Genomic DNA, 19,610 nt, shown 5'->3' on the forward strand with positions numbered 1-19,610 from the left:
GTCGACCGGCTGGTTGCGGAAGAAAAGGGGGACAAATGTATATAAATTGCAAGCCATTTCCTTCATCGAACGGCGACTAAAGGCAAGCAGCAAGCGGAGCAGAAGGAGATGATTGTATAAGAAAGAGAATGGAAAACTATAAACTAAGACTCCGGCAAGGAGCACTGTGGCCTCTCTGGTGCACTCTAAGTCAGCATCCAACACCACCACCATCGCTAGCTCACTTCCTTCACTATCATCGTGGCGTATCTAATAATAGTAAATACTAATTAATGGTATTAATAACAATTCATTTCAGCACCCCTTGGGCCGTCGCCATCCAACGATCCTTGCTGAGTCACACAGCACACCGCAGTGTGACTAGAGGGAGGGGGCCACCACCACCACCACCACCATTATTCGCCATTTCTGTTTCTCGCGAAGCACCTAAGGTCCGTAAGCGCAGAAAGTGCACGAAACGCACAATGCAGCCGTCGGTTTGGTCGTCGTGGCGTCGTGCCGAGGAGGAGACGCTTCAACTGGGCGCACCCTTCTTGGGGTGGCACATACACACACACGTACATCGACATGGCGCACAATGTGCGCTGTTGCATCGTCAGCAGTGAGGAGGACCTCGCCGGCGGATGGCGGGAGGAGTTCGATAAAAATACATCCCAGACGACGTTCCCAGACTTTGGCCCCAAGAGCAAGAAAGCAGCAGTAGGCAGTGGCCGGAGGAAAGGACCCCCGAGACGCCTTTGCACGCCTTTAATTATCGTTATTATTCATCCGTTATCTTGGCTTCGACACTGGCCCAGGCTACATGAGACCTGGACTGAGGAGGAAGAGCAAAGGGGTGTGTCGAGGGACCAAATTGAACCTCGATCGAGGCGGAACACCACAAGCCAGCATAGTGGAGGCCGGCATGCCCGCCCATTCCATGCAGTAGTGTGTGCAGACACACACAGCACATGGTACATTAGGCGTGTGATAGGGAATGTTTTTCGGGAAAATTTGACTTTTACGGACCATTAATTTCATCTGCAATCAATTTCAACACGCCATCGAACCCCACCACACCCGGCGGCACATCCCGGACACGTGATGCAACACTTTCGGGGTGCATTAGACGCACACACAGTAAGTGAGGTTATGGGCATGACATTTCGTACTCGGAGTATGAATGTTGTATAGTCAGGGCAAGCGAGTCAACGAATTGTGCAGAATGCCCTCGGTTCGGCATTTTCGAGACAAAATGGCCGCCATTGCGTCGTCGCTCTCTCTCTCTCTCTCTCGCGCTCGAGGTGAGGTTCACCTGCGCCAGTGTCTACTGCAATTGCTAGTGCACAACACAGGGCCCGGCGATCACACGCTTTTCGCGTAGATAAATAACGAGATCTAAGGAAACGGATCCTAGTAGCCGCTGTCTGGAAGTGGGAAAAGCACACAACCACAACCTAGTTTGTGTTGGTAAATATCAAAACTAAATAGATTAGACCTCAGTGCCTTCTAGGTCGTTCTCGGGAGGTGCTCTTGTTTCCTGCGAGGATACGAATCCCAAAGGGGCGTCTCCAAAATCCCGCTCAGGTGTACCAACTACCCGCATACTGTGATGCTCGATGTTTGCATCATCATCATCAGCATCGGTATGAGCTGCTTTGATAGCAAATTTTTGGTGACCAACAGCAACCACAAACCCCCGCGCTCTCTATCATGCCTTTTGTGTTTGCCACAAGAGGCAAGAACACCAAACACGTCGTCAGGCGTCTGCTATTTGATGAGCACCACCAACAAACACTACTCCCTCCGTTTTCCGGGGGTTTTTCGGTGGAGCATCATCAGAACCAAATGCTCTTCTCGTTCTCCCTGGCGTTCGTGGCAAACTGCAAGCGAAAATGATTATGCTGGGGGCGGCACACACACACACACTCCACCGGGATGATGGATGCCACCGACGTATCTGCCTTTGCTGCTAATTTTGAGGTTAGAACGCCGCTCGGTGGCGCCATCTTGCGTTCGACACTCGGTGGTTGTTGGTTGCAAGCGTCTGTTGCGTGACGAGCTAGCTCGAGAGTTTGTGTGTGTGTGTGTGTGTGTGTGTGTGTGTGTGTGAGGTTATTGTTGCCTGTACGCTTCCATCATCGCTTGATGGATCGCATCTTCATCATCTTCAACAACGATGAAGCCAATGTAAACAACCATTTCTTCCTTGATTGCTTCCCTCGCGTGCGCTTCCCTGTTGCTACGCTTTCACCATCCCAACCCAAGCTGAGGGAAGCGATTTTTTTTCATTTTATAAAAATAGTTTGTCAGCACATCCACTAGTAGGCTTCTGGCATGCGGCTCCGGTCCTCTGGTGGATAAATTGAATGATGACGAGGCATCACTCGCGCCAAGGTACATCATATCATGTGCTTCCTGGGGCTGGCTGGTTGATGCTGATTGCTGAATTTGCATACCAAAATCGCGCATCCATCTCCCCCCACCATACTACCACCATTCCATTCCTCTCTGGCCCTGAGACGCGCGCTGGCGCAACAAAATTCTAATTACTTCCTCCCGAATGGCCGAGAGCTGGAGAACTTTTGATTAGAATTTTGCGTCGAACGAACGAACGACGGACGACGCTTTGCGTCTCTCCACTCCTTCCTTCTTGTTCCTACCCTCAATAAGCACAATCACACTTTCTTGTCAAATGAGCCGCCCCAAAAAGACGGAAATTAGGTAAAACTACCCTCGAAGCGCTCGAAATTGGTTTTTCGACGGCCCGTCGAAAATGTTGTTTGAAAGTTTCACAATGAGCCGGTGTAGAGAAACTACCTTCCACGAGCAAAAAGGATTTGCTTTCTTTTTTCCTTGTTGTTTTTTTTTGTTACACAAAATCGTCCGGGCTGGAACGCAACTTGTTGTCGCAATTTTGTGGCAAACAACTTTTCATCATTTCGGCAACCTCCTGCTGATCCCCGTCCTTGACATCTTCGTCATCGTCGTTGTCGTTGTCGCTTGTCAGCAAACCCAGTTCGAAAGTCATTAATTATGTTCAATGTTTGGAGGGGTTTGGGGGGTGGTAGAAGCTTCAAACAACAACGCACCGGGGTGGTCCGGGGACCGGAGGGAAAACCAGGTTCCAGCACTATCCAAAACAGCTCGGAGCTCGGAGGCGAGAGTTTGCGTTTTTGGTGTAATTAACTCGCAACTTTTCAGCATTGCGAGTGTTATATGTTGAAATCACATAAAAAAGGGGAAATGAAATGTAATGTAAAACCAGCACCACCTCTCCTCCTCTCAGAGAGCAGGAAAACAAACACAACACAAACCATGACCCCTCGATAAGGGTGTGTGTCGATGTGTGTCTCCTCTCCTGTTTCTACTCCTCGTTCGTCCACCTCTGATGCCACTGCTTCGGTGCCACTAATGATCGGGAAACGATATTTTCTAACCAAAGGACCAACAACCCCCACAACGGGGCTCATTAGCGCAGGAAACGTGTGCGCACCGTCATAGGGGCGCTGCTGGCGCTGGTTCTTTGCTCCAACACTCGATAGAAGAGGGGAAGGCCACGCCGAAAACCGATTTTGGCCGCTGCACGGCACAGAGTGGTCGGGTACGGCCGAAAAGGTAAATATTTTCGATTCTAATGATGGTTCTCTCTATCTGTTTTTATCTGTCTCTCTCGCGCGCGCGCTCTTCATCTCCATCATTACGGGGGTCAACTTCACTTGGGGGCACACACACACCGACACACACCGACACACGTGTGCTCCAGTTGGGGCCCGCTAATGATCCCAAAGTAAAACCGTTTTGATGATGATGATGGCGATGGCGATGCGTTTCTCTTTTGTTTAATCGAAGTCCAAGAGACTATTTGCGAGACACATCATTCATCATCCGTCTTCGCGCGTCGTCTGTCCTGTCACAAAACCGCGTTTGAGGCGTCGTTCCGCCCTTCCTAATGATCCTTCCTTTCTGGCTTCAAGCGAGTGGTGCTTAAAGTGCCCGCGGGTCCAAAAACGACCCCATTTTAGGTCATATCATTTATGACAAACAAGTGTTACCGAGGTGACCTGATTCGGTGTTGGTGGCGGTGGTACACATGTCCTTAAATAAGGTTCCTATTCCTAACCGGAGCACTTCTTGGCCTTGGAATGCATAATTTAGCACAAAGAAGAAAAATGAAACAGAAGGCAGAAACCTCATCCAAGGACTGCTCTGTCACACTCTGTGGCGGGTTCTGACAACAGAAAACGATCGAGAACGTAAATTAAACACCTATTTATCATTTCGTCCTTGAATGGCAACACACAATGTGCTCTTTCTGGCTGGCAACGAAGTGAACATCGAACATCGGTCTTCGGAACTTTGGTCTTCGATAGGAAAAGTTTTGCACAAAACTTGATTCCTTCGCGCACACACACGTGCAGACAAAAGACAAGACACTTACGAGCACACACACACACTCGCATGCACGCACGCACAGATAAATGCCCGGGGCCCTCAAACGGAAGGTCATTAGCTGTCATAACAACTAGAACAGGTGAAGCCCATCATCATCAACGTCAGTCGTCGGTCGTCGGTCGTCGTCGATGGTGCCAGCTGGCGTTTGTCTCAGAAGAAGAAGGAGAGGGAGCTGGAGGAGGAGTAGGGCAGCGGAGGCGATGGCACGCGTTGTTGATATCGATCTAACAAAACGCAGCAACAACACGCAGAACATGGCAGAACGACACCCCAGAACCCCCCGAACAGCAGCCCAGAGCTTCAGAGTTTGTTTCTGGCCATTCTGGAGTTATAGCGGGGCGGACCATTCCTTTCCTCCCGCTCGCTGGCAAGTCATCAAAACAAAACAACAAAAAACGAAGGGAGCGAAGGCAGAAAGCAATTCGAACTTCTTCGAACCAGCGAGGGAGGGTAAAGCAGCAGCAGCAGCTCACTTTAAGGCGCTCGTTCCGGTCTGGCAGCAGCAGCAGCAGAAGCGAGTCGTCTAATGGCGGTCGTTCTACTCCTTTCTAGCGATGGAACCGAAAAAACAGAACCAAAATCACCGCAGAAGGCGCCGCGCACGGACAGAGGCCCAGGAGTTTAAAGTCTGTGGCTAGCGACGTTGCGAAACGACCGGTTGTCCGCGGAACCTGTTGGTCTTGGAAAAACGGGCAAAACACGCCAAGGAATCGAAAGAAGAGAGAGAAAGAGAGAAGAGGACGTCCATTTTAATGGGGATCCTTTTTTTGGGTTTTTTTCCTTTAGTGTCCAACTTATCCAACGCGTCCTTCTTTCCGCAACATTAAGCAGTAGGACGGACGGAGAAGGAAACGAACCGGTAATAACCGGTAGCGTGTCCATTCGCCCCTCCGCACAGAAAGGGACGAAACTTTTTTGGCGGTCAATCCCAACATCCCCGGCGGCCAGAACAAGTACCTAGGGAGGCAGACAGACAGACAGACCAGCGGCAGAAGCATAATCCTGGGACTGTCGATGTCTCGCCAGACCTCTAGACTGGCCTAGGAGGGCCTGGACCAAACGGTTCGAGTTCCCCGCGCATTTCCTGGGGCCAAAACAAGACAAGGGTTTCCCCGTTGTTTGTTTTCCGTTCATCTCTTCATCTTTTTGCCCTAATTCTTCGCCGTTTTCTTCCTGTTATTCCTCTATCACCTAAAGGGCATGCCCCAAACACGAAATACAAAAATGGTGGTGCGGTTACGAGGGTACGAAGGACCCAACCCAACAACTTATGGTCCACCGGAGTGGTGCCATGTGACTTCCCTTTTCTTTATGTATTTGTATTGCTTCTTCGCCCCAAAATGGGGAACCGGAGGGTCGCAAACTTTTGCCTTTTTAACCTGCCCAAGATCACCCAAGACCCGAGACCGTGGTTTCGCCGTAAAAGGGGCTTCGCAAAAGGACGAAAAGAAGGAACAGTATCGTGTGGAAGGAGCCTTTCCCCGGGTGAGTTTTCTTTAATTCATTCATCTCGCAGACACGGCGGTCGAGATTATTATGAATGAATCCTTCCCTTGATTCTCGTGTCAACCCCGTGGCCGTAGGCCGATAGCATATAAACCGGAAGATAAACATGAGCATAAACGAATTGGGTTGCAGTTGAATGACCCCCAGTAGTCCTCCCAAAAAAGATAAAAAAGGTCCGGCAAACAACCCGCCACAACGCGCGCATTAACGAACGCCAGAAACGCGCATCATCGTTAACATCTGTCAACCAGCTGATCGGTCCGTACACCCCGTCCGTATGGTCCGTAAATTGCAATATTGAAAGTGAAAATCGAAATCTCCACACACCCGGCTCCCACCGGCATCATCATCATCATCATCACGACGATCGAATAAAGCGACACAACAGAGAGCACCAAGAAGGGGTGAGAGAGAACGAGATGACACAGTTACGTGCCTCCCCTTCACCCATCGCTGGCTGCAGCGTGCGTCCGATGAATATTTTAATTGATGGCAACACTCTCCAGCGGGTGGTGTTAAAACCACAACACGCACCACCCTCGGAGGGGGGGCTTAAAATGCTCGATTCCGTGGTCGCTGGGTTCCATTTTCATTCACCGAATCCGCAGCACACCGAGAACCGAGGCCGAAGAGCGATGCAATCCGCTTGGACTGCTGCTGCGTGCGTATCGGTGCTCGGTGCATGTGCAATGTGCAGTTCTCTCTTTCTCTCTCTCGCTGTCTCTCTCCAGCATTTCGTTTCGTGTTTTTCGTGTTTGTTTTGTTTTTGGTTCGAATCGAGTTCCCGGCGGGATGTTATGTGCTGTTATGTTGAGTCGTTTTTTGTTTCGTTTTGCCCTTTCATAATATTATTTTAATCTTCGCTCCCTCGGAAGGGTGGCGCCAACGCTTTTTTTGGCGTATCAATGAGCAACCCCGGCCGCAGGCACATCGCGACACACACCACGCGACCATTCATTGATTCCCATTCCCGCCTTCCACCCGGACGCACCGAACGATTCATTCACATTCACGCGCTGTGTGTGTGTGCGTCGTCGAATGGAATGGCAACCAACCGTCAGGCGCGCATCATCATCATCATCATCACCGTGCGGTCCTCTCCTCTTGGATCTGGTGATGCTTCCTCCACCACACAACTCTATCGCGTGTGTCATCAACCACCACCAACGGTGGCGACGCCGCCGCATACATAAACACACACCACACCAACAGCAAGCAACCGGCGATGACACGCGATCATCACCCTCCGGGGGGTGGTGCACCCATTTCGGTTGGTTCCGAAAATTGGTTTCAAATTGATTGCCACTTCCGTTCACGGTTTATTCACGTGTTGCTTCTTTTTTGGGGGGGATTTTCGGGCGCAGAGGAAGTGGCCGCAACATATTTGTTATGTCAATGAGCACCGCTGCAGCAGTGCCAGACAGCCAGCCAGCCAGCCAGCTAGCCAGCTTTCGGCTGTTTTCTCGATCAATTGATTCGCGCGGCGTTTCGCGTGCTGATGCTGCTGCCTGCCTATCATCGTGTCATGCTCTGTGCTGTGCTGTGTGTGTGTGCATTGGTGGGGGCCCCGAAATTGGCATGGAATGCCGGCAAATGAATCAGCAACAGGATAGCGAGCGAGCATGCCAGACCAGACCAGGGGTTGGTAATCAACCGTTCGGTTGCATTCGTTTGGTTATCATGAAACGTCACTATCCTTCCTTTCATTGAAAGCCATGCATTAACGCTGGCTTGCTGCTGAATGATGATGTCATCATTCCGATTCTATTAACCGCATAATGGCCGTCGAGTCGATCGCAACATTAAACTAACAATTGAAAGGTCAAGTCCAACCTCAACCACAATGGAGTGTGATCTCGATTCATTTCTGCATTTCATATTCAATTTTGGACACCCCCCGTGGCTCATGACATCATCATCATCATCATGATGTGTCGAGTGTGCCGATAGGCATGGGATGGTGACACCTCCACCTCCACGTGATGCCAATACCGATAGCATATATTGCTACACCAGCAGGTGCAGATCCGGAAACAGGTTGCACGGCGACGCCTTGTTTGTCAATTAATAGTCAACCAACCCCACAAACAGCCACACACACACACACTGGGCACTAAAGTGACGTTATGGCGAATGATTTCGATTCCTTTTTTTGTTGGTCTGGCAGCAAATCAGATTTGATTGCGAGCCAATTTCCCGACCAATGGTCACATCAAACATTGTGCTGCTGCTGCTGCTGCTGCTACTGTTCCCGGAGCAACTGGTGGATATGGAATTGAATTCGAAAAAAAGGCAATGATCCCCCCAGGCAGCAACTGCAGCATCCCGTCTGCATAAATGGAAAATGGAGCATCGAGAGCAGGTCAACAACAAAAAAACGCTGGATCTACTACAATGTCATAACGGGACCGGGGACCGCGTGACTCAGCGTACCTTCCATTGGACTATTGGTGTTGGATCGATGTGCATACGCACGCACACCAGCACCGAGGGGAAACCCCATCCAAAGGAAACGAGAAAAGGCTAAAAATACGCTCGCTGGCTGACTAGCTGGTTGGACACACCGGACCGGAAGGTGAACATCGATCGATCGATTCGCAAGTCGCCACCACCACGACGACGACCATGATGATGATGATGTTCGTTGTTGTCTGCGTCCTCGAGTGGCCGAGTCGTCTTCTTCTTGACGCTGACATAACTGTGACGTTGCAACCGGGGGAGTGTTTCCTTGAGGCGAACGTCCACGATGGTGACGGTGGCCACGACATTCCACGACACTAATATTTTTGCCAAAACATCGTGCGTAGGAGGAGGTGCTTTCGTGATTTGTTTGCGGCGATCGGTGAGAACTTGTTTAAGGATTTCTATTTCTTTTTTCGGTTGATTCCCTGATGGTGCTGTTGGTAGTGATTGGTATTCATGAGATTCGCGGCCGTTAATACGCTAGTTTATGGTGCATTTCCGATTAGTTTATTTAAATTTTTAAACCACAATTTCTACGCCATGGTCGTGATGGCATAAAAGGAGGGTACCAGGAATGCAAATAGTCAGCTAGCGGAAGGTCAGCTGTTCGCGCGATATTTCAGCTAAAAAGTTTGATTAATAGCGGCGATGAAAAGCGCAGTGTCTGCTGAAGATCGGATTAACCTTTTTAGAGGGTTCATTTCCATTTCGAATTAATGCAACTCAACATCTCTAGTTTATGCTGATATTAACCTCGAACTCCAGTGAGTGCAGCTCTTCCGCTAAAATGTCTGACGAAATCGTGGAATTCAGGAAGCAGCCTCTTCCTAGAGACGTTCCAGTAAAACATCTGCTTGCAAGATGGTGGCAGCAGCAACGACTAGTGTAAACATGTTGCAGCATCCTCCGTGCAGTCGTCGAGCAAACAACAACTCGACCAACCGGTACCCCTCATACGATTGACACCTCTAGAGGTGGTCATATGTGTGGGTTCACAAACGCACACACAGCGAGATATTTGCATACTTTCACCTCGCAATTCGCGGTGCGACACACGATGATGCACCACGAGATGCACTTTCTCAGAGAGGGAAGTGGAAGTGTGTCCGCATACCTCCTCGCTCCATGTGGTGGTGGTGGTGGTTTATGGTTTTTATTGACCAACACCATTACCACAGCCTTCACCGTGTTGCTTCCTGGTTCTTCCACGCACTTTCTCCCACATTTGGCACGCGTTCCTTTGAACCCTTTCAACCGCTGGAGGCCAATGCAACCATCGTATATATATCTCTCTCTCTCTCTTTCGTCTTTCCGGAGGTTGCGGCCCCCACCAGAGAGGTGCATCTAAATTGCTTTTTACTCCTGTGATCGTGATATGGCCAGCAGCAGACAAGAGACTGTTAGCCGCTGCGGCCACTGAGGCCGTTGTTGTTGGATTGTTGAATTATTTATCAAAATGGATGCTGCTGCTGGTGTGCCAATTTCTTGCACTTTTCGCCCGCGTGTGTGTGTGCGAGCGCGGGGGCGAATGCAGTTTTGGAATTTAAATTGCAAACCGTGAGCGCTGGTGCTGCTGCACCGAAGTGCAATTAACTCCCGTTGTTGGCTGCTGGAATCCCCTCTCCACTCGCGGAGTGCTAGCGCGGAAATCGTGGCATAAATTGAGTTTGTGGAGGCACCCAGACACACGGAAGAAGCTAACTATCTTACTTATCTTATCATACCGTACAGGAGTGAGAGAAAGAAGCAGAGGAAAATGATGAATTTTCCAAAAGGCCCACTAACCGATTTTTTGTCGCTTACCTGTTGGAGAGAGAAGAGAAAAAGATACAACATTAGTACCGCAAGGTAGACGTAAGGCATCACGAAAAACGAAGGCACAAATTACGATAATTTTCCACCCCCCCCCGGTCCGGCCACAGCGCGACCAGGCGTCAGAATTTAATGAATGAAAGGCGCGTAATTTGGGCGCTCCCGGGCGCATCACTCCCTCCCACTGCGCACTTGGAAAAGCCACGAAAAATCGGTGGATTGCTGGTGGTTGGGCTGTTGGGCTGTTGAGTGTTAACGAAATTCCTCGAGTGCCTTCCAGTGTAACTTCTTTCTCCTCTTCCTCCTTTTCTTGCCCTTCGAAGTCAACGCAAGACGCACAGGACAAAGTTTCTAGACACCAGAGGAACCCTCCTCCGAACGAGCTGTACAGCGTCGTAATCCCACACCTTCAGAGCCAGCCGACCGGTCACACCAAGACTTTTTCGCAGAATCTACAACACTCCTTCGCCACCGCCGCCTGTGGCTTCGTTGGTGGTGGGCGCCTGTGTTTTGATTTTCCCTACTCCCCAGTATCCACGATTTTCCACGTGGCACGCGGTCGCTACTTTAACTTCTTTTATCCAATTCCTCACCGGCATCGCAGCAGGCGTTTCGTCCCTAGTTTTTTTTTGCATTTTCTTTGGATTTTTCACAAGGCTCGCCGGCACACTAATTGCCTAATCAGCACCGAGGGCGATGATAAGACGGCATCATAACGAATTGCGGCGGCGGGGAGGTAGCTTTTACCGACACTTTTACGGATTTTTTTTTCGTTCGTTCCTTCCTTTTTTCCTTGTTGTTGGTGGAATGTTTGGAAAAGTTTCCTCCCTCACTCTCGACACCTCGCGCCTGGTGAAGGAATGCAGCAGCAGCAGCAACGGCATGTTTACGAGGCAGATCCGTGGGGTATTTAGTCTTTAAAAAGGATCTCTCTGCAAGTGAGCGGGATGATTAAGACATTCTTGGCGGTTGGTGGAGAGTTGTACTGTAGCAAAATTGAAGTCGCTTTCCTTTAGATCTACTCTTATATCATGACCAACAAATGACATAATCCAACGCTAGAGCAGGAAACGAAACGCAAGGGGAGTAGTAACAGATCGAAGAGAATGAGGCAACCGCGGTCGCTAATCAAACAATTAACCCACGAGTCCCACGAGCCGCCACAACCCTCTTCTGCTAGGAGTCCTATTTCATGGAATCCGGACAACAACGCAGCAAACGAAGTTATGAAAAGAAGAGAAAAAAAGGCGCAGAATTAACCGTCATTAAAGCAGGTTCGGTGGCACGACACACACTCCTCTATAAAAAGGGGTGCGTGATAAGACAAGAGAGAGAAAAATGAGAGGAAGAGAAGGTACATAACGTACATGGAAAGCTCCTTGACTTTCTCACAACCACTTGGCATGGCTTGAAGGGGTGCGGTGTGTACTAGATGAAGGGAAGTGGTGATGGTGGTTTGCGACAAGCATTAGGAGGCGACATAGCATAGAGGGAGAGAGAGAGAGAGAGGATAACATAAAACACAAAAGCCACCAGCATAAAACAACAGCAGCACAAAGATCCAACAGGTTCCAAGTGGTGACACAAGGTACCGACGAGGAGGGGGGCGCAAATTCCGAGAAATCGACGTCCGCAACTGCCGCCTCGTGTTTAGGGGCCCTCCCCTCTGCCCTCTGGTGGATTCGGTGGGAATCGGTATAGGCCATGTAGTAAAAGGCGTTTTAAGGAAGCTGCTAATGCTGCTACTGCTGCGGCTGCTGCTGCTGCCGGTGCTGCTCGCTAGTTTCTAGTAGCGGGGCAATAAAATGAAAATAAATATCCCTCGGATTGCGAGCCAACAGGGAGGGCTCTAAGGGGAGTCAAGGGTGCAGCACACTAGCTCGTTAGCTTCCGTGTCGAGTGGACGGGGCAAGGGGTGCGGTGCTGAAACAGCGAAAAGGATTTAATTGGCAAAATAAGAGGCTTAAGAGGTTTCGTCTTACGTGAAACGCGCGAGCGATTGGCCGCCGAGGAGGGGAGGGCCTTTTTTTAATGTCTTTTCGGAACAATTATCCTCCCAAAAAAAAAACTACCAACCCCCTCCCCCCTTCTTCTGGTATGTGGCTAATTAGAGGAGGATTAGACACAGCCCGAGGTACAACGTTCTCAACATAGCTCCTCGATTCTAGCTAGTTCTTGTAATAAAACACTGCAAACGTTACTTCGAAAAACGGTTAACAATTCTCTCGAAGTTCCTGTTCTTTGGCCACTTTTCTACAGGCCAGGACAGGAGACCATTACTCGAACAACAATTGGAAACTATCTCGAGAGAGATGATGGCGCGAGAGCAATCCATCAAACGAAGTCACGGGTTCACTTTTATGAAAAGATATTTCCACTTTCCAGGAAGGTAATTTTCTTGTCTGAGCGAGCGAGCACGTAGAATCCGAAGTGGGAAGGTGCAGCGAAGGGGTGTACTAATAAATTCGGTAATAAATTTCCCCCACCCCGCCGCTGGACTGGACTGGACTGGACGCATCATATTTAACTTTCCAGCCTCCATCATAAGCGAGAAGCGATGCTGGGCCGAGCACCTTCCATTCAACACTTTCCATTTCAAGAATGTATGAGCATGTGCGTGTGTGTGTGCTTGAAGTGGCTGAGGTAATATAAATCATTTTGATTAAAACATATAAATCATACGCCGCCCCGTGCACTCACACACTAGGCACTAACAGCGAGCGCGATGCCGCGTTGCATCTTACCGGAATGATCTCTCTCTCGCTGTGTGTGTGTGTGAGTGGTAGAAGAAAATGGAATAATAGTTTGTTTGGACGAAGATGCAAATCTGACAGAAGAATGCAAGCTCCGACAGCAGCTCTATGCGGCAGGAGGCCGGAGTGGCTGCCCATCAAAGCATTAACCCTATAGGGCTCATCAATCACGAAAAACCGCGAAGCCTGTGCACGTCAAGATCGGGCCAGTTGTCGGACCGGAGCAAGACAGAGAGAGAGAGAGAGAGAGAGCAATAAATTCTCACATTTTTCACTCCGTTGCACCCCAAAAGGTGGTGAGCTGCTCGATTAATGTTTCTAAAAATGGTTTTGCAGGATTCTTTTGAGCATTTTTTTCCGTCTTTTTCTCTTTTCCATCTTTCTTTGTCAAACTTCATCAGCAACCATCAGCCTTTGCGTTCTAGTTCTTTATCTTTTGCATTGCTTGACATTTCGACATTTCTTCTTGTTTTGCTTTCGCATCTTCCCTCTCCCTTTGCGTTTGGCTTTGGTTTTATTAGATTCTCAAATTGCTTTCAAGTAATTTGCTGCTTCTTCTCCGTTTCGCAACTTCTCTGCTGCTGCTTCGCCTTCCAGCTTCTTATCAATTCCCATTTCCCGTCCGTTTTCGTTTTAAGGATTTCCTCTTTTCGCATCTTCTTCTCTTCTCTTTCTCCTCTCTGTTCTGTTCTCTTTTTCGGTTTTTTCTTCTTCTTTTTTTCTTTTTCGTTGTTCCACTCACCACCAGCTTCGCCAACTCCCCCGGTGTCTGGTCTTTTATATTTTTTTTCGTTTTTGGAAGCCAGACTTTTATTATCTGCCCGAAAATCATCCTCATACGAGTGTGTGTGTGTGTGTCCGGCTCCAGCTTCTTATCTCGGTGATTCTCTTTCCGTTTTCTTTACTCTCATTTTCTACCCTTCCCGCGGACCTCCATCTCGTTGTCTTATCCTCCGTTTTTATTGCCCTTTTCTTACACAACACAACTGCAGGAAAGCGAAGAGGAAAACGAACGAATGTGCAACGAATAACCAATTTTCCCGCGACCACAAAAATCGATCGCCATCCCTGGTGGGGGAAGCGCATTTTATCGCATTTGTGCACCGACCCCTCTGCTCCTCCCGTTCCTCCCTCTAGTCAGCGCCTTTTTTCACGTTTTTTGTGTTGCTGCTGCGCCTTGCCCTTCATCTGGTGCGCCTCTCCATTGTAAATCTCATTCCACACCCAAGCGAATCTTTTCTCGTCCCGCGCGCGCGATTCGTTTCGCGTCGTCGTTTTGCAATTTCCTCCCCACAGACACACACATACACACGCCCGTGCACACACCCATGAATACATTCCCGATTGGATTCAACATTTATTTATGTTTTTTCATGAGTTTTATGTCTTGAAGCCGTCCGTTCCTTCCTTCCTCTTCCTGTGTGTCTCTCTCTCTGCGCTTTTGTCCCACAGCCAAATTGTCGTCGTCTTCGCCGTCGCCGTTCCTGTGTTTTCGTCTTTCGCGTATGTTCTTACTGCTGCAGCAGCAGTAGCAGCAGCCTTGCGTTTATGTCTGGCATCGTCTTCGTTCCGTGTCTCGTATCTCTGCGCGGCCCTGTGGCCAGCCAACCATGTGGAGCCAGCCAGAATTCATTGCTTTTTGGCTTCTTTTTCTTGTGCTTCTGCTTCTGCTGCTGCTGCTGCTGCTGGTGGTCAGCGTGCAGCAGCGAAGGTTATTATCATTTTTATGTTTTATTTAGCATAATTAAATTTTTCGCTATCTTGATTACGGTCCAGCCAGCCAGCCAGCGCAGCGAGCGAACAGTTTGGCGACTCGTCTCGTGTCTGCCGGACACATGCTGCCACTTCCTTCTCTTCCTCCACCCAGTTTTTGTCGCGAAGGAAGGACACAAATTCCGCGTGCGAAAGCGAAATCCAAATGGCGTCGTTTTGGAGCAGCAGCAGCAGCATAAAAACAATCCTTCAGCTTTTTGTGTCTGCCTCGAAAATATGCGAATGTCTTCGTTCTATCTTTCTCTCTCGAGATTCGGAATCGCATTTTTAACGAACGTGCAAACGCAGGGGACAAACAACCGGGGGCCATTGCAATCCGGCAGCCGGCGCCTTCCCAGTGCAAGCGAGTGCATCCGAGTTTTTGGGGCCCCGAAATTGTTTTGAGACCGCGTTGTGCGTCTGTGGAGTCTGCGCGCGCTTGACCCCGTTTCGTGGGGCGTACATTTCCGCTCCAGAGTCCCTCCTCTTCCCCACACCCTCTCTCAGAGAGCTAATTGGGTTATGTTGGGGCCGAACCCGATAACGACACAACACAACATACACCTCCCCTTCATGTGTTTGCGGTTGTCGCCGTCGCTGTGTGTGTGTGTGTGACCCGTTTCTTGGTCTCTTCCTTTCTCCTCGTCTGTCGCCAACGCATCTCTTTCTCTCTCTCTCTAATTGCGAACCGACTGAAGCGGCCAGGGACGTGACGAAGTCAATTTCCATTTCCTTTGCGCCAGTGTCTCTCTCTGTCTCTCTCTCTGTCTGTCTGTGGATGGTTTGGTTTGATCGACCCATCATCATTAGAGGAGCCAAGTAGTCGGCAAAAGACAGCAGCAACAACAACGACAAACACCAACTGACTGACAATGGGACAACCAAGATGTCCGCCCCAGGATTGGGGTGCATCAGGACCGCCTTGAGGCAGTCAGGCAGGCAGGCAAGTGGGGTCACAGTCAATTACCCACCACCACAGCCCCACCGACACACACACACACAGACACACAGACATTAGTGTAAAAAAAAGCGGCGAAGAAGAATGGGCGGCCATTGTAAGGGTAGGTCGTCTTTCATAATTAAGGCTCGCGAGCATTGCTTCCTCTCCACGCTCCTCGCATCGAACAACAGCATAACATCCCCAAGGCCCGCAGCCACCGCCGCCGCCGCCCGCAGTGTTGGTGGAAATTATGAAAAATGGGAAAAGTTGTCACTCGTCTTCTCGACTCGCGAGAGCGACGCTATCCATCCATCTTCAAGTTTGTCGCCGCACACTCGCACACACACACGCACACAAGTTTTGCACTAATTTGTTCCCTCGAGGTGAGGGGCCGAAATTGCGGACACGTGTGCTCTCCTCTGACCATCTCTTCTCGCGTGTTTTATGATTTTATTTTGCGCGATAATAATAGCCAAACGGCCTCTCGGGCACTCAAACTGTCTCACGGCATCGGCCATTTTAGAGAAACTGACTCAGTAAAAGCGCAAAAGTCCGTCGGCACGACGAGTATCAACAGAGATACGAGAGAATGATTTATGAGTAGGGAGGGAGCAGTTAATGGAAACACGTTTCAAAATGACAGGATTTTTTCGTTAAATTGAATTCCAGAAACAGTGTAAACAGTAACGCAAACAGCGAAGCTGAGAACGAAGCGTTTAAAAGACATGAAGACATGGTTTATGGGTGAACGGAGAAGTTGATGAAAACCGCATAAAATATGGAATTTAAATTGCATTAAAGCGAGTAGCAGGCACTAGGTCGTTAAAGTACGCGACTAGGAAACCCAAATAAATTCCCAAAGTGCTCGCAGTCTAAAGAGCAAACATCTTGATGCAATTAAAAACAACCTGAGCAAACCCGAAAGAAAGGAAATGCACGCGATCCGCGTTGTCGCGGGGCGACAACTGCAGTCTCAAATTAGTTGTTATGATTATAATTATTTTCGGACGCCACAAACACGCTCCCCACCGACCGCCGCCGGTCTGGTCCGTGTGCCGTGCCATGCCATGCCCATCACACGTCTAATCCCAACACGCTATAACGCCCAGACGGCAGCTGCAGTCGCGGTGGGCCATTTCGCGTTTCGCGTGCGGTGCGAAAACAGACACACACACACACGAGTACAAGAAGGAGAACACAACCGGGAAGATGAGTCAGGAACGCATTACTTCGCCCCGCATTGGCACCGGCGAGCCGATGCCGAGAGGAATACACACCAAAAACAACGCGATGCGATGCGGTGAGGATCATTAGAGAAAGAGAGAAAGAAAGATCGGTTTGTTACTAAAAATAGAATAGACGCATTCTAGTCGACGGGATTGTCGTTCGTACGAGCGGATTTTTGGTCTTGCGTTGTAGCAAGAACAGAACGATATCCGCCGCCTGGCGTGTAGCTAGCTAATTAGAGCACCCTCTGGGCACTTGAACCATGGACGGCCACACGATAGACTTTAATGTTTGAATTATTGTTTTTCGCCCAAAAATCATTACAATGTCGCCATCGCGGCAACGACAACAGAGCCGCCAGAAAAAGCATCCTGATGTTTTTTTTTGTATGAGTATCACAAGAACCTTGGTCTTTGGGGGACGAGAATCACCGGAAAGTCACGAAAAGTCTATTAAACCCATTAATACGAAGCCACGAAACGAAGCCCGCGCCATCGCCATCGCCTCTCCTTCCTTCCAACTCCTTTTGATTGCCTCCTCCTCCTCCTCCTCCTCCGCCTCCTCCACGACATTGTCCTTCACTTTCTCGTTACCATTATGCCTCATTACGGCCGCACCGGGATTCGATAATGGAACCCAGCGTGTCTGTGTGTGTGTGTGTGCGTCGGGGATACAACGCACCAAGCAGCACCAAGCAGCAGCAAGCAGCCAGTGCCCATGAACCGCGAGTAATAATGACGTTAATGATGGTTGTAATGATGATGACGGGATGGTCGTAGTGAGGAATTACGATGATGGAGAGGGAAGACGAGAAGAAGAAGCAGACAAGCAGAAAAAGAAGAAGAAGAAGAAGAAGAAGAAGAAGAATGAGAGGAGGTCCAGAGTGCGCGACATAATCTCGTCTCGTCTTGGAAGGAACCAACAACCAAGGAACAAGACGCTCTCCGACGCAAACGCAAATGAATAAAACGTTAACGAATGATGTCGCGCTCGGGACAGGGCTCGACACTCCACCCACCCCCCAATCCATCCATCTCACGGCTTGGACAGACCCCTTGCCCCCTCTCACTGCTTCTCTCTCTCCTATCTCTCCTAGAAAACGCGAGTGAAAGAAAGGTTTAACTAAGATGATAAATGATCGCGATGCGCGGCGTTTTGTGCCAGCTTTTACAACAAATGCCTTGGTCCATTAGGGGGTTTTCGAGAAGTTGGGAAACTGCATCGCCACCATCGCCGCGCCAGTTGACTTAGACACTCGACACACAGAGACAGACAATCCGCGGCTACTATCACTTCTGGTGATTGGTAATGCGTTGTTTTAGTATGCTCTAATCGGTCGCATAAAACCGGGTGACAACGGGCTAATTGGAAAGTCATTCCTCCTCCCCCCCCGAGGAGGGACACTAATCCTCGAAGCCGGCTTCTTCCGGCATCTTACGACATCGGCTGCCGGCTAAATGCATGGCAGCGCATTCCGCGGAATACCAAATGTTGTGTTTTCTCTTTCGTTTGAATATGCATAACGAGGTGGCCGTGAGGTGCGTGATCGATGACTTTCGAGAGAGAGAGAGTTCGAATGACAGATAACCATCAGCCAGCCGGCATCTGCTTAATGTCGTTAACAGGAATACGATCCCTTCGTTTCATTCTTCCCTCCGATGTGCGATACCTGGCCGAGAGGCCGTCGTGTGATGTGCACCAACCGTCAGTGATGCCGCTAATTAAGACATCAAAATACTCGACATCAACCCCCGTCGCGACGTCCTCGGTCGCAGCACGTGGTGATGCTGCGCTCCTGGGACTTGGATGGATACCTTATCAGGCGCACCACCTTGGCACAAGATGATCCAAGTCCAGAAAGCGACACAGAGACAGAGAGAGAGAATGAGTGTCTTTCGTCACGAAATGTGGGCTAGCTGATCAGACGGGTATAGACCGCATATCATCGAATCGCGCGCGAAAGATGGCGCGATAGGGAATGGAATGCAGAAAGTGGTGATAGTTCCGGCGACGGCAACGACTGAGGCGACGACGGCGGCGCAGAAACACGCTGGAGAGAACGCATTCTTGCGAGTTCTTAAAAACCGCGATGGGTTTTTTTAAGAACACAAGCTCAAGGGCCCTGAAGTGGACAAGAAACGCGACAATAACGCGATCAGAACGAGCAGCGCGCGCGCGCTCCAGAACCAAAAGGCGGTAGACAACGCGGGTGGGAGGTTGCTGGAGGAGCGAGGAGCAAGCCAAGACCAGAAACCAGTTTGGCCACCCCTCCTCCTCCTGGTTGCTTCCTCCTCCCACCGCCTGGGTGAGATTCGTATCTCCTTCCTTCCCGTCAGACCAGCTTTTCTCACACACAAATCCTTCGAACAGTCCGTGGTTCTCTGCTGCTGCGAGCGCGCGCCTTTGCGTTTTCGCCTCTTCTTGTCTTCTTTTGCTCATTGCTCTTTTACCAACTTTTTCTTCTTCTTCTCCATTTGTTCGGCTCCAGCTTTTACTTCTTCGTGGCGTGTGCTTCTTCTGCCTCTGCTTCGCGTTCTCTGTTCTCTGCTCTCTTCTCTCTGCTTTTTTTTATTGCTTTTGCTGCCGCGCCGCTGGCTTCGGCTTTACGTTGTTTAGCTGTCTTCTTTTATCGGTTTCTTTTCGCCTTTTTTTCGTTCATTCTAGCCCCGCGCGCGCCTGTGTGTGTGTGTGTGCTTTGTTTTCTTCCTCATCTTCGTGTGCCT

At 49.7% G+C, this 19,610-nt stretch overlaps 1 protein-coding gene across 1 annotated transcript in view; it reads right to left on the reverse strand.

The window, feature by feature from the left end:
* Positions 1-19,610, reverse strand: part of LOC125954538 (DNA N6-methyl adenine demethylase-like) — a 49,420-nt gene that overhangs the window by 20,500 nt on the left and 9,310 nt on the right. The window lies entirely within an intron of this gene.

The sequence above is a fragment of the Anopheles darlingi genome, chromosome 3 (genome assembly GCF_943734745.1).
Source record: "Anopheles darlingi chromosome 3, idAnoDarlMG_H_01, whole genome shotgun sequence".
Classification (NCBI taxonomy): domain Eukaryota; kingdom Metazoa; phylum Arthropoda; class Insecta; order Diptera; family Culicidae; genus Anopheles; species Anopheles darlingi.